Source organism: Muscardinus avellanarius (assembly GCF_963383645.1).
Source record: "Muscardinus avellanarius genome assembly, chromosome: 2".
Classification (NCBI taxonomy): Eukaryota; Metazoa; Chordata; class Mammalia; order Rodentia; family Gliridae; genus Muscardinus; species Muscardinus avellanarius.
Window position 1 is genome coordinate 15,802,026 of NC_137787.1, and position 13,602 is coordinate 15,815,627.

Consider the following 13,602-nt stretch of genomic DNA (forward strand, 5'->3'; position numbering starts at 1 on the left):
CAGAGCAGGAACAAACTGGGAACAGGTCAGGCCAAACCCAGGAGGTCTCTGCCAGTGCACAGGAGTTTGTTGTGAGGGATGCCTGCTCATGGCTCAGACACTTAGGCAGTAGGCTGTCAGGATACAGAAGAATCCTGTGAAACACAAACTGTAAAATCTTCTGGAGCCTGTCCAGGAGGGCTGGGAGTCATAGCCATCTTGTGAAATAGGCCTCAAAACCTAATTAAAAGCCAGGCATGGTGTCACATGCTTATAATCCCAGTACTTGGGAGGCTGAGACAGGGGATCATAGGTTCAAGGCCCATCCTTAGCAACATAGGGAGACTTCTGTAACCCAGAGAAATCCTGTTTTAAAACAAAAAAATAAGGGCTGGAAATATACCTAGGAGGTAGAATGCCCATGGGTTCAATCCCGGTGAGACATACATACATACACACACACACACACACACACACACACACACACACACACACACACACACTAACCAACAGATAAGAAAAAGAGTATTCATAATAAGCTTCTCATATTAATATTTAAATATGAATATATCACTGTTAATCTCACCATCATTTAAAATGCACCAATAGTTTCTTAAATAGGCAAAAAATTCAAAGACAGTTTACAAAAAAGACAACAAATAGCTACTAGGCTTATAAATGAATACTTAACATTAATCATCAAGGAAATAGATTAAAATTGCAATAGATATCATTTTACTCCTGCAGTAATGGCTATTTAATATAAGTTTAACAATACCATGTATTAATTAAGATGTAGAATTGCAACTTTCAAACATTTCTGATAGAAGAGAAAAATCTCTAAGCATTTCACAAAGGTGTTTAGTAGTTGTTTATTAAACTCTATATAACTCTAAAACGCAGAAATTTCACACCTGTATACAAGCCAGGTATGGTGGCATATGCTTTTAATCCCAATACTTGGGAGACTGAGACAGGAGGATCACCAGGAGGATCACCAGGAGGACAGTGAGGCTCTCCACAACTTAGTGAGACCTTGTTTCAAAATAAAAAGAATAAAAAATAGGGCTGGGGCTATAGTTCAGAGGTAGAATGTCCCTGAATCCATCCCCAGTACCACAAAAAAGAAAGAAATGAGCACATATGTCTATACAAAGACTTATATATGAATGTTCACGACAGCTCTATTCACAAGGTTTTATCTAAACCTGAAAGCCGCCAAATAACTATCAAAACGAGAATGGATAATTTGTGGTATGTGGTTCATAAAGTAGAATAGTACTCAGAATAAAAGGACAAATTACAAGTAAACATAAAAGAACACTACTCTATCTCATTACATGAAGTTCAAGGATAGGCAGAACTTGTTTCTTGGGATTGGAGAAAACAGAAATGGTGGCAACATGGAAGGGTAAGGTTGGGCTGGAAAGTGCCGGGAACTTTCTGAGATGGTGATGATATTTTATGTCTTATTGGGGGAGAATAGACAGGTTTATAAAATTATCAAAACTCATCAAATTACATGCTTATGATCTGTGCATTTCTCTGTAAGTTATACCTATCACATAAATTATCCACAAACGCACGTTACTCTGTTGTGTTTGTGCACACATATGTATGTATAATACACACATACATATGTGGATCTGGCAGTACATACAGCAAAATGTGAATGTAATTGTCTCTACTGATTGAAAGGCTTTTATTTTTTGTATTTATTTTTGTCTGTCAGAATTTTTTTAATGGATGAACCTTGCTTTTTTAAAACAATAACACAATTCTAGCGAAATAGTGATCAACTAAAACTATAGAAAGATGCTATTGTTGACCTTTGTTTTGGTTCAGTAATTTTATTACTGGATGTTTACTCTTTATGTTCTTTTTACCATTACAGACATGGATAACAGTGATAATAAGTCCATTATGCTTGTATCACTTTGATTCTTACTATCATGTATAATTAAAATATACCAATAAAAGTATACCAATAAAAGTATAAAAATAAGATGAAAATAGTTATAAAATAGGAAAAGTCTAATTTGCCTACAAACCTAGGGATGCCCTGAGTATTTGTTTTAAATAAATGTATATTTGACAACAACACATCTGTAGTGGCTTTAAGGTCCCCTATTGTGTTCTGTCCTAATTTGTATAACTTACTCTGTTCCTTCTCTGTTGCTACAGGTGAAACACGGTGGCCTCTCTTGATGTGAAGGCAAGCTCATTTCAGCTTCGGCTCATCACTGTATCTCCAGGTTGAGACATCCAATAAACAGTCTGCTTCACTGGACATGCATCTAATCGCTGTCCCCGTATACTCTTTTTAATTTCTATAGCCAGGACTACTCTCTGCTCTTCACTTCTGTAAATAATTCTTTCAGAGCCAAACTTAAGTCTTAAGCCCTTGTGACATCTTTCTCTTTTGTGACCAGTCTGAATTCTTTTTCTGAATGCATGTCTAACTTATAATAAAAGCATCATTGCTGCCATTTTGGCATTTCATCTTGATTAATTCTATCTTCTCACTGAGTATAAAGTTCCATGAGAATAGGTGCCTTGCCTTGGGCTTTTGTGTCTCTTTCTATGCACAGCAGTTGGCTTTGTTTTGTAATTGTTTTCACAGCACAAGCTTCCTCCTCAAACTGCTGAAACCACAAGCCTCCTTAGTCTAGTCCTCCAAAAGCAGCAAAGATCTATATGGAGTCTACTATTATTTCCCCTCCTCTCTTCTAAAGTCAAATAAATAAATAAATAAATAATATGGATCTAAAAATCTCATTATTTGTCTAGCCTGCTTTCTAGGCTCATGGGACTAATGTCTCTGGGCTTGTTCTTGTGTCTCCTGGTCTGTGAAGTTGGGGACTTACTCTTGCAAGGCAGCTCCAACTGGTTGCACTGTCAGTACCAAAAAGTCATGCAGTACTTAGTTTAGACAATGATATCATGAATTCCCATTTTCTTCTCCAATATATAATGAATCTTGGATGTACCAAATTGCCCCCAAAGAGACAGTTCATACATGCCAGAAAGCTAATGTCTTAAAATATATTTCAAAGTTCTGTCCTCTTTCATCCCAGCATCAGTGTGACCTTCCTCTCCTCCATCTCTACTCTTTATGAGGCATCCATTTCCCTTAAAGAATTAGGATTTTTAAAGCAGAAATACAAAGAGAAAGAGAAGTTCATCGGCTCTTGCATATGAAGCAGAATTTTTGAGTCTGCACCCATAAAATTGTTCCTTAGAAGCCAGCCTTCTTAGAAAGAGAAAATAATTTTAAGATCCCTTTGGCTCTCATTAACATATCATGAGCTGAGCCTGATGGTTAAAATCTCAGAGTTTCTTACATAGACAAGATTGATTTCACCATTCAGACTACACTGGGGAGCTTGGTGTCCCTGGGAAGATAAATGGTGGCTGTTGATGTGCTTAAGCACATCCTTGACAGGAAAGGAGATGAGATGAAGACCTGCCTTTGTCCACCAGTGAAGGGTGGAAAGAGAAAGGAAACAGTAAGAGTAAGAACCTCTGCTATGTGAGAAGCCCTCTCTACTGTCTGAAAACAAACAACCACCGCTAATAGTTCCATGATTCTGCAGCTTGTCTGACTGGGTTCTGCTCAGCGAGGCCATCTCGTCTCAACCTGGCTCTCACAGAACACCAGATGGACTGTGGCCAGCTGGTCTAGGGTGGCTTCTGCTGGGTTTGCTTTCCTCTATTTTCCAGTGTCTGCCCTCCTTCAGCTAGCTGTCCTGGGTTTGTTCAAGTGGTCGGAGGCAGTGTTCCCAGAGAGAGGATAGAGGCACACAAGGCCTTTGGAGGAAGAAAGGCAGGATGTCACTTCTGATGCATTTTATTGATCAAAGAAAATCATAAGTGAGCCGAATTCAAGGGGTAGAAAAAGAAATAACGCCTGTCAATGTGAAGAACTTCCAAGTCCCATTGCAAAAGAAAAATGAAAAGGGACAATTGTGGCTGTTTTAGTTTACTTTTTCATCACTATGACAAAAATATATGACAAGCACAACATATAAGAAGAAAAATTTATTTAGGGTTCGTGATTTTAGAGGTTTGGGGAAGTTTCAGAGGTCAGTCCATGGTCAGCTGGCTCATGGTGGCTGAGCGGCTTAGTGACATGACTTCAGGGGATGGTGGAAAAGAAAAGCAACCCTCTGCTCATGGCATCTGGGAACAGAAAGAGAGGGGTGTTGGATGAAGGACAGATATAGTCCTGATGTCCACAACCTCAGTAATACACTTCCTCTAGCCATGTCCCACCTCCAAACCTGGCTTTGCCCACGCATGCATTTTTGTGGGAACTTCCAAACTCAAAGCATAACTATGGCCATTTCTGTAAACATTCTTCCATAAAGGTCACAATCCCCTTACTTCCTTGTACCTCTCCCTCCTGGTATTGGAGGGTGGAGCTAAGTAGAATGAAAGGAAAATGGAAACTACAGGGCTTGTTTGGGTTTCTAGGAAAACAATACCCCAGCACTAAATTGGGGAGAACATTAAGCATGACCCTCTAAGGCAGAGGGACATTCTGAGTCTGACCCCCTAGGTTCTCTCTTGATTCCTTAGTGATAACTATTGCCAAATCCCAAAGCATAAGCCTTTTCTGTAGAGAGAAGCCCCCCAAAAGCTGATAGTCCTGTGTAGTAACTTCCAAGGTCATTGTGCTAGGGTCAAAAATGAGTCTCTGCCCAAGTGTGCAGGATGAGTATATAGGCAAGGAGTCAGCCGAGCATCACAACCAGATCTCAGAGTGATGCAGCCCACACAGAGTTTAGGTGGGTGGAGTCTGTGGAGAAGACCATGGTACCTCAACGGACTTAGAATAAAGTAGAAGTCCTCTGGCCACAGATGTTCACAGCTAATCCCTGTTGGGTGATCAGTGACTGTCAGACTTTGGAAGACTCCTCTGTTGTAGAGGCCAAAAAGTCCTCAAGAAATAGCCTAGAAACCTCCTCCCTTTCCCCAGAAGGACATAGCAGGGGCTCCCTGTTCATACATCTTTAGGAAGGTGGGAAGGAAGATTGAATATTTATCTGAGAGGCATTGTTAAAAACAGAAGAGATTGAGATTTTTTCAAATTTAAATTTCTTCATTGCCCACCTCAAGAGGAAGATACAGAGGAAAACTAAATCAGAAAAAAATTAAAAATTATGTTTTTCTTTACATAGCTAGTTTATCAAATGGCCTGAACTGGGTGAGGTATAAATGTGCTAATATCAGATTTGTCTTCAATCCCTGCCTGCAACCACTCAGGTGAATCAAACCTTTAGGTAGAACCCAGGATTCTTGTTGACTTCAATTAATAAAAAGTCTAAATCCAAGTAATTTCATTATCTTAAAGGTGACAGTGTTTTCTTAAAGGGGACATAAGACATACTATTCCTAAAAATTAATAAATTGGACCTTATTAAAATTCAGAACTTTTTCTCATCAAGGGGATGAAAAGGTGATCTACTAAATAAGAAAAGATATTCAATATATATAGTAGTATTTATATGAATTCATATTCAGAACATATAAAGGACTCTATAAATCAATAAGAGAAAGAGCTCAATAGGAAAATTGACAAAAGATTAAAAAGATACTTTGAAAAATCTCATGTTCAAAAGGCCAAATAAACATGTACAAATACACCTAAACCCATTACTACACATCCAGTAGAATCGCTAAAACTAAATAGAGACTACCAAGGATAAAATGAAGACGTGGGACAACTGAACTTACATACTGCTTTCTGGAAAACTATATAATAACATAGGGCAAACTGAAAGTCTCAAAATACATATTATATATAAATTCCCCAAAATGAACATATATGCACCAAAATACACATACTAGGATACTCATTTTATTACTCTTTTTATGGACCTACTGAAAATAATTCTTAGAATAAACAAACTGTTTTCACACAATGATTAGGATGATAAGAAATGAACAACCAATACATATGAAGCATGCATGGTTTTCACAAACAAAACACTGAATGAATGAAACCGGCACCAAATGCACTGTATGATTCCATTTGTATGAAGTCTAGAGGAAAGCAAAGCTAATATATGCTATTTAAACTCGGGATATCCGTCACTCCTTGGGGAGATGCCTTTGAGGCTGAAAGGACAAGGGGCTAGCAGGGACAATGGTTGTATTCTGTTTCTTATCTGGATGGTGGTTACACTGACAGGTTCAGTTTGTGAAAATTCAAAAATTCATACACTGTTAAGAAATTTTCCATAGGTTCATTATATCTCAGCAAAAAGGTTTTCAAGTTTGGCCCAGGCCAATTTAAAACTAGAATCCGCTATTTTTTCATCCTTTCCCTAACCTAGCTGCAATTAACCTGAGGTTAGAAGATCCTGAGTAGGGATGAGGGTCAGGTTGAATTTCTCAGGGCACCTGTACCTCCAGCTGCTCCTGAGTTAGGGAGATAGAAAAGGAGTTGGGAGGCTCAGGAATAGCATTTTTTAATTTGGTGGCCTTGTGGTTATACTGCTACCACATGGTGATCATGCTTTTCTGACCAGTGTGACATTCCCGATTGCCCTTGGTGCAGCAGGCAGGAGGCTCTGAGCCGATGGGTCTCCAGTGGCACATGTCCCCTGGCCTGGGAGATCTAAAGTCACCACTTTCTTCATATCCCCAACATTTACTGTAGAGTTTTTAAGCTCTTCCTTCTTCTCCTGAAATTTCTGCTGATAGAAAGATACCTTAAACCTGGTTTCCTCCTGAAGATCTGCTTACCAGAAGAAAGTAAAATTCTCTCCATCCTGAGTTATAGAATGCAGGCTGTTCCCTCTCTAATTCTCTCTACCTCTGGTGGATTAGACAATGGGTGAGAGTAGTCTAAGCTTCTGTTCAATTTGAAAATGATTCCACCCCTTCCGTATAGGCAATCCGAATATTGATGAATGGTTTTCTTGGAGATCTTCTGTGCTAGGCTGAATAATTCCTTTCTCAACCCCAAAGATACTAATGCCCTAATCTGCAGGACCTGTTAATATGTTATGTCACATGACAAGAGAGAATTAAGGTTACTAATCAGATTTTTATTTTTTTAATTCAATTAATTTATTTATGTATTTATTTATTAATTAATTTATTTTTTGGTGGTACTGGGAGTGGAACCCAGAGGCTTTCTACCTCCGGGCTATACTCCCAGACCATTTTTATATTTTGTTTGGAAACAGGGTCTCATTAAGTTGCTGGAAGCCTCACTGAGTGGCTGAGGCTGGCTTCGAACCTGTGCGATCCTCCTGTCTCAGCCTCCCAAGCGAGCGGATTACAAGCGTGCGCCACCACGCCTGGCCTAATCAGATTTTTAAAACAGGATATTATTCTGAGTATCTGGTGGGCCCAGTAAGATCACAAGGATCCTTAAGTGCAGAATAGGGAAGCAGGAGAGTCAGTGTCAGATCAACACAATGTGAGAAAGACTTGATCGGCGATTGATGACTCTGAAGATGGAGAAACCGCCATTTCGAAGGAGTGCCGGTAGCCTCTAGACGCTAGGGAAGGCAAGGAAACATTTTCCCCTAGTACCTTCAGAAAGAAATACAGCTTTCACAATGCCATGATTGTAGCTTAAAGAGACCCATTTCAAACGCTGACCTCCTGAACTGTAGGAGAGTAAATTTGCAGTTTTAAGTCATAAATTGTGTGATTGTTTAGCAGCTATAGGAAACTCATGCATCCTTTATCCAAGCTTGTAGGGAGGATGGATTATCCTCTTCCCAGAGCTAGTCTCTCTCTCTCTCTCTCTCTCTCTCTCTCTCTCTCTATCTCTATCTCTATCTCTATCTCTATCTCTACTCTCATCCATCCCTGTCTGTCTCCTCCAATGAGTAGAAAAAGAGAAGGTATGTGGATCTTTTTCTACATCTTAGTAAGCCCTGTGTAAGACCAGGGGCTGTCTGGTCTCTATGTTTTATAATGCAGAGTGACTTTCAGACTCTCAAGCTTCACTCTGACCCTCTGGTCCAATTCCAAGATAGGAAGATAAGTTTAAAACATGCTGCCATATTTGCAAAAAACAAAGCAGTGGTATGCATAGTAAAATCTTCACCTACAAACTATATATATATTCTACCCTGCTTGAGACACAGATGTACAGCAGTTCTTTCTCACTGTTGACAATGCATTTCCTTTTCGATGACAAATATGTGAATATAGTCTGAAAAGTAAAATACTACTATGAAACCCATAGTTGAAAATAGCACTGCCTTGCCTATATCCTGAGAAAAATTGTTCAATATCCAACCTGGTTGGTACCTGCTTGAGGGCTGGGTGTCTCTTCTCCAACCTTTTTCATGCTCAGTTTTCCACTCATGACTCTTGTTCTCATCCCAGGGACCCCCTGCTTCCTCAGCTTGCTCCTCTGAGGAAGTCACCGAATTCAGTGTCTGGGATGCAAATGTGGGCGTGTGAGTGCTTAGCCAACTAGGTCTTGGGTTCCCAGCTCCACTCCATATCCTGACTTCATTTGGAAGATTCTAATCCCTGCCACCTCTGTGCCTCTGAGGTTTCAGGGCATGAATCAGCTTGCCGATTATTGTCATGCCCTCCACCCCTGACAGGCAGCTCGGCTTCGAGCACCTCAGCTCTGCTAAATCAGTTATGACTCATCTGTCTATTCTTCAACCTTCAAAATTCTGTTGACAATCAGGACTGATTTTGTCTCATCGCCTGCTCTTTGGAAAGAGGCATAGAATTGGATACCTTTATTCTTCTACAGTAAGGGCAAGGGGTTCTGGAATGGAACAGAGATAAGCATATGCGATCCTTCTGCATCCTTTTTCTACAAATCTCCTTTCTTCATTTCTTAAAGTCTTTTAAGTTATATCTGAATGTTGCTTGCAGGAAACAATACACGAGACCTGTCTGAGTCAAAATAAGCCATTTCTCCCATTTTTGAACTCATTCAAAAATGCCCATAATCTAATGCAATTCTACAAATCTATGAAGCTGTGTGCTCCCAGTAGCAATGTAGTTAGGGCAACAAATGTGGCCTCCATAGGGGTCAATTGGCAGCACCTGGTTGCCATGGTCACAGGCACCATAAAAATGGAGTAAAAAAATGAAACACTGCATCCCTTCAGCCCTGAACACTCAGGATATTCACATATTTAGAGGCATTGCAGATTCACTGAGTTTTCAAAAATATCAAAATAGGTCTTTTTCCTAAAATGCATAGCTTTTCCACTGGCAGTTAAAAGGACATATATAAGTCAAATTCTTGCTTTTTCTTTTCTTCTTCTTCTTTTTCTTTTTTTTTTTTCTTTTTGCAGTAATGAGGATTGAACTCAGGGGCCTACTACCTCTGAACTATACCTCCAGCCCTATTTTTTTATTCCTTATTTTGAAACTGGGTCTCACTAACTTGTAAAGAGCCTCACTAAGTAGTGGAGGTTGACCTCGAACCTGCGATTCTCCTGTCTCAGCCTTCCAAGTACTGGTGTTACAAACGTGTGCCACCACACCTGGCTCAATTCTTGCTTTGGACAAGCAAAGTTTAAAAGAAAACTAAAATGTAATGGTTTAATACTTGATTGGGGTTAATTTTCAAAGATCATTTACTTCCCCACTAAAAAATAAATTGGCTTCTTATAATATATATATATATATATATTAGTTATACATATACATATATTAGTTATGGATTAAGTCACAGATTAAATTATGTGATTAATGATAAGGATCCTAAGATCTTTTTATCTCAGTGCATTTAATCTTAATGACTATTAACACCTTAGGGCTATCTGGCTTAGGTCCAAAAGACTTTGGTGGCACCAACCAGATCACCCGTCTTCTTCTATTCTCTTTCCTTGGTACTTTCACTCAACAAGCCTAAAATATTTAGACATGATGCTTCATTAGAAAAATATGGAGCAATATTTAAATCAGAACATATAGAGAGTGAATTCTGTGGCTTCAGAGAGAAAAATGAAGAAAATGTAATTCTCTAGGAGGATTAGTTCTTCCTTTTCCTTTCAGTTGGGAGAAGCTATGAGGAAGAAAGTTGGAAAGCAATATGTGGCTGATTAAAGTTTCTTTTTTGGTTCCCAAGACAACTGGGATAACACAAATATAAAAAAAAATCCCATCGTTTATCCCATGCAAAAATAATGCATTTTAATAGTGAAAGTAGAAGAAAAGTTACCATTACTTTGCAGCCTGTTTTCTAGATCAAGGGGATATGTGAGCTCCCTCTGGTGGTGACTTTAACAATAATAATAATTTAACAAATATTGAACCCACAGATCAAATAGAATTTAAAGGGCTGTTCAATGATCAGCTGTCCAAATTATCATTCAGAATCTTACCCAAGTTCTGAGCATGGGAAATAGGTCAACAAAGAACAGTTGTTCATTTATTTTTGCCAGAGGTATCAGAAACTTGAAATAAAAAGGTGATACAAATCCATTGAGAATTGTTGGACCATGAAGAATCATTGGCTGGTTCGTTCACTCACAGGCAATCCTGTGCGAGAAACACTGGAATCCTGTGGAGAGACGCTGCCCTAAGGGGTGGACCTCCTCCATTCCTATGGCTCACGTTGACTGCATACGCTGCTCTCTGTCTTAGCGGGATTTGGAGGTAGGATTCATGGCTGTTAACTTCTCTTCCATTATATGTAGGCAACAGAGTTTTGTTCTGTTCTCTTGACTTCCTACAAAGGCAGACAACTGTATGCATCATATACCTTTACTCTTACTGAAGGAAGTTCTCCGATGGAGTGGTGATAAGCAGGTGATTGTTCACTAGTGTGTATCTTCTTTCCCCACTTTAATTAAAAATGTATTTTTATACAGTATTGCCAGGAGGCTCAGTTTGAAAGCATACCTTACATTTAGCTTTGAAAAGCAGGAAATTGAAACATCCCATGCAGGCTGCCTTGCGATTTCCTGTGGTGGTGCTGCTCCCAGCACCAGCTTTTCTTTTAGAATTCCAAATTTAGAGTCTTGAACAACAAGTTTAGTCATTCAGTTTCCCTGCATATAAAAAAGAATAAAGACTCTAAATTCACAGTTACTCAAGAATCAACCCTTCTATAGCCCCTTTGATTAGATTATTTATTTATTTATTTATTTATTTATTTATTTATTTATTTATTGTGGTACTGGGGTTCCTGGAAACCCTTCTACCTCCGGACTACACTCCCAGACCTATTTTTATACGTTTTTGTTTGGAAACAGGGTCTCTTAAGCCAGCGTGGCTGGCTTCAAACCTGCGCCATCCTCCTGCCTCCGCCTCGCAAGCGTGGGGATTACAAGCGTGTGCCACCACGCCCAGCACTAGATTATTTAATTTACCCTATAAATGCAGTTATTAAAATATTTTTTCTAGGCTTTCATTGAAAGTTGAAGGGAAAAGTTTTAGAGCACCAATAGGTTTCTGTAAATAACATTTTCTTGAGAAGTCTATATTTCCTTGCAAGATGATGTGTGCACATGATAGGAACTAAATACAAGATGATGATGGTTTTCAGTACTGGGGACTAGAATCAAGGCCTTGCACATGCTAGGAAAGCATTCTGCCCCTGAGCTGCACCCCATTCTTCAAAATAATATGAAGTTACAATTTAATCCTACCCATATAAATAAATGGAACAAACAAAAAGACCTGTGTTTGATATTGTGGCTTGAAGAGATAATAAGGTGGATTTAATCAAACTAAGACAGACATATAAGATGATATTATTTCAGAACTATAGAAAAAAAAAATCCGTTTTCTAATGAGGAAAACCTAAATGATCCGGAGTAAAGAAATGCGAATGTTTTGACTCTAAATCAAATGTTCTTAAGGACCCCGCTGCCACAATGAAGGATTAGTCTAAATTTATCTATTAAGTCACTTTTTTGGTGAAATAAATCTAATTCTTTTTTTGAAAAAAAGATGTAGTCTTACTTTTGTTTTTCTCCTTGTTATGCTGAGGGAAATATTGATGGGCATGTAAATTAAAATTGTATGCATCAGCTTACCTATATCAGAAATGTAAACAATCGGTGCTTGACTTCAGTGTTTTCAATACACGTAATCTGGGAGGTTATTAAAGCCACAGAACCCTAAGGCTGCTTCCTGAATATTTGAATCCAGTAGGTCTAGGCTGAGGACAGGCATCTATGCTTTTGACAAGTGTTCTTCAATGATTCCAAAGCCGTTGTTATACCAGCAATATGTAGAAACACTCATATCATGGCTTCCCCTTTGACTCTCCTCTTGACTTCCAAATAATAATAACTGCCCTATTGCTGCTATTTTGTTAGAAAATCCTTTCTTGACCATCCCGAGAAGTACTCTCCCATCATTCTATTGCTCTTAATCCTGTTTATCAGTTAGGACAGGCTTGGCTCTAGTGTGGTAACAAATAGCCCCCATTGTTTTTAATAGTTCTAAACAAGAGAAGTTAATTTTTTTTTTTTGCTCATACCAACTTTTCAGGTAGGGATGTCATCTTTCCAGCTAAATCACCCTCTTTATGATTGTTCAGCACTCCAGTTTTCTTTGTCTCATGTGACATGTGTTTTCCTGATTGAATTTCAAAGGGAGAAAAAGATGGAGAGTCAAACACAAGCAATTCAACATTGTAGCCATACAGTCACATGGTCATTTCACTCTTGTGGTATTGACTAGAACTAGTTAAATGGCCATGAATGACAGCAAGAGGGTAGAGAAGTACAAACTTATATACATTTAGACATGTAGGAGAAGTGGATATTTATCAGTAGTATTTACCATATGATGCTTTTCCTTAATAACAACACTCACCTTTTTATAATAATAAGTTATACATTTGCTTTTGAATTTTATCTATCTTCCCACTAGACTGCAAAGGTTTTGAGATCAGGATTTTTATTTTGTTTTATCACTAATATTTGTTACTGTGTCTCATTTACAGTAAGCACTCAAATAATTGTCCAATCAATGAATAGATGAGATGGGAATGTCTAATAGGATTCATACAGCGGGCCATTTATATTTAGATTAATAGGAAGAAAAATGACTCTAATTATTTATTTATTATTTAGCTTAGGAAAATTAGCAGATTAAACATTTATTGAGTACCTGTATTTTTTTTAAGACTTGCAAAATTGATTGCATCAATATAATCATACCTCAGATTTACAGTATCTGCCCATACAGAAGATTAGAAAATACTAAAACCTTGTCATCTAATGATAAAGGGACAGTGATAACCTGTTTTATGAATGCTTCATTTTTTTCCCAGACAATTCACACTTGGATTCCTCTCAATAGCAATCTCCCTGGGAGAACTTAAAATATGATTCAATTTACACACAGGCTCTAAGGAATACATCTAAAAAGTCAACCATGGTTGTAGTATTGCTTTAGCGCTCTCTCGAAGTTCTCCGTGGGGGTGAGGAAATGCAGCGAAGATTTCAGGAGCCATCTTTGTTCTTCTCAGTACTTCATCTCGTTTCTAAGCTTCCCCTAGTGTCCAGAACAGGTACAGTCCATTGATACTGACTGAATAGACAGCCATCAATTTGAAAGGGGCAAATGAAAGATTTTATAAAGGTCTGTAGGAATCTTAATTGCAAATCATGTTAAATGTGATACCTTATGACACCTCATAATATATTTTTTCAAATA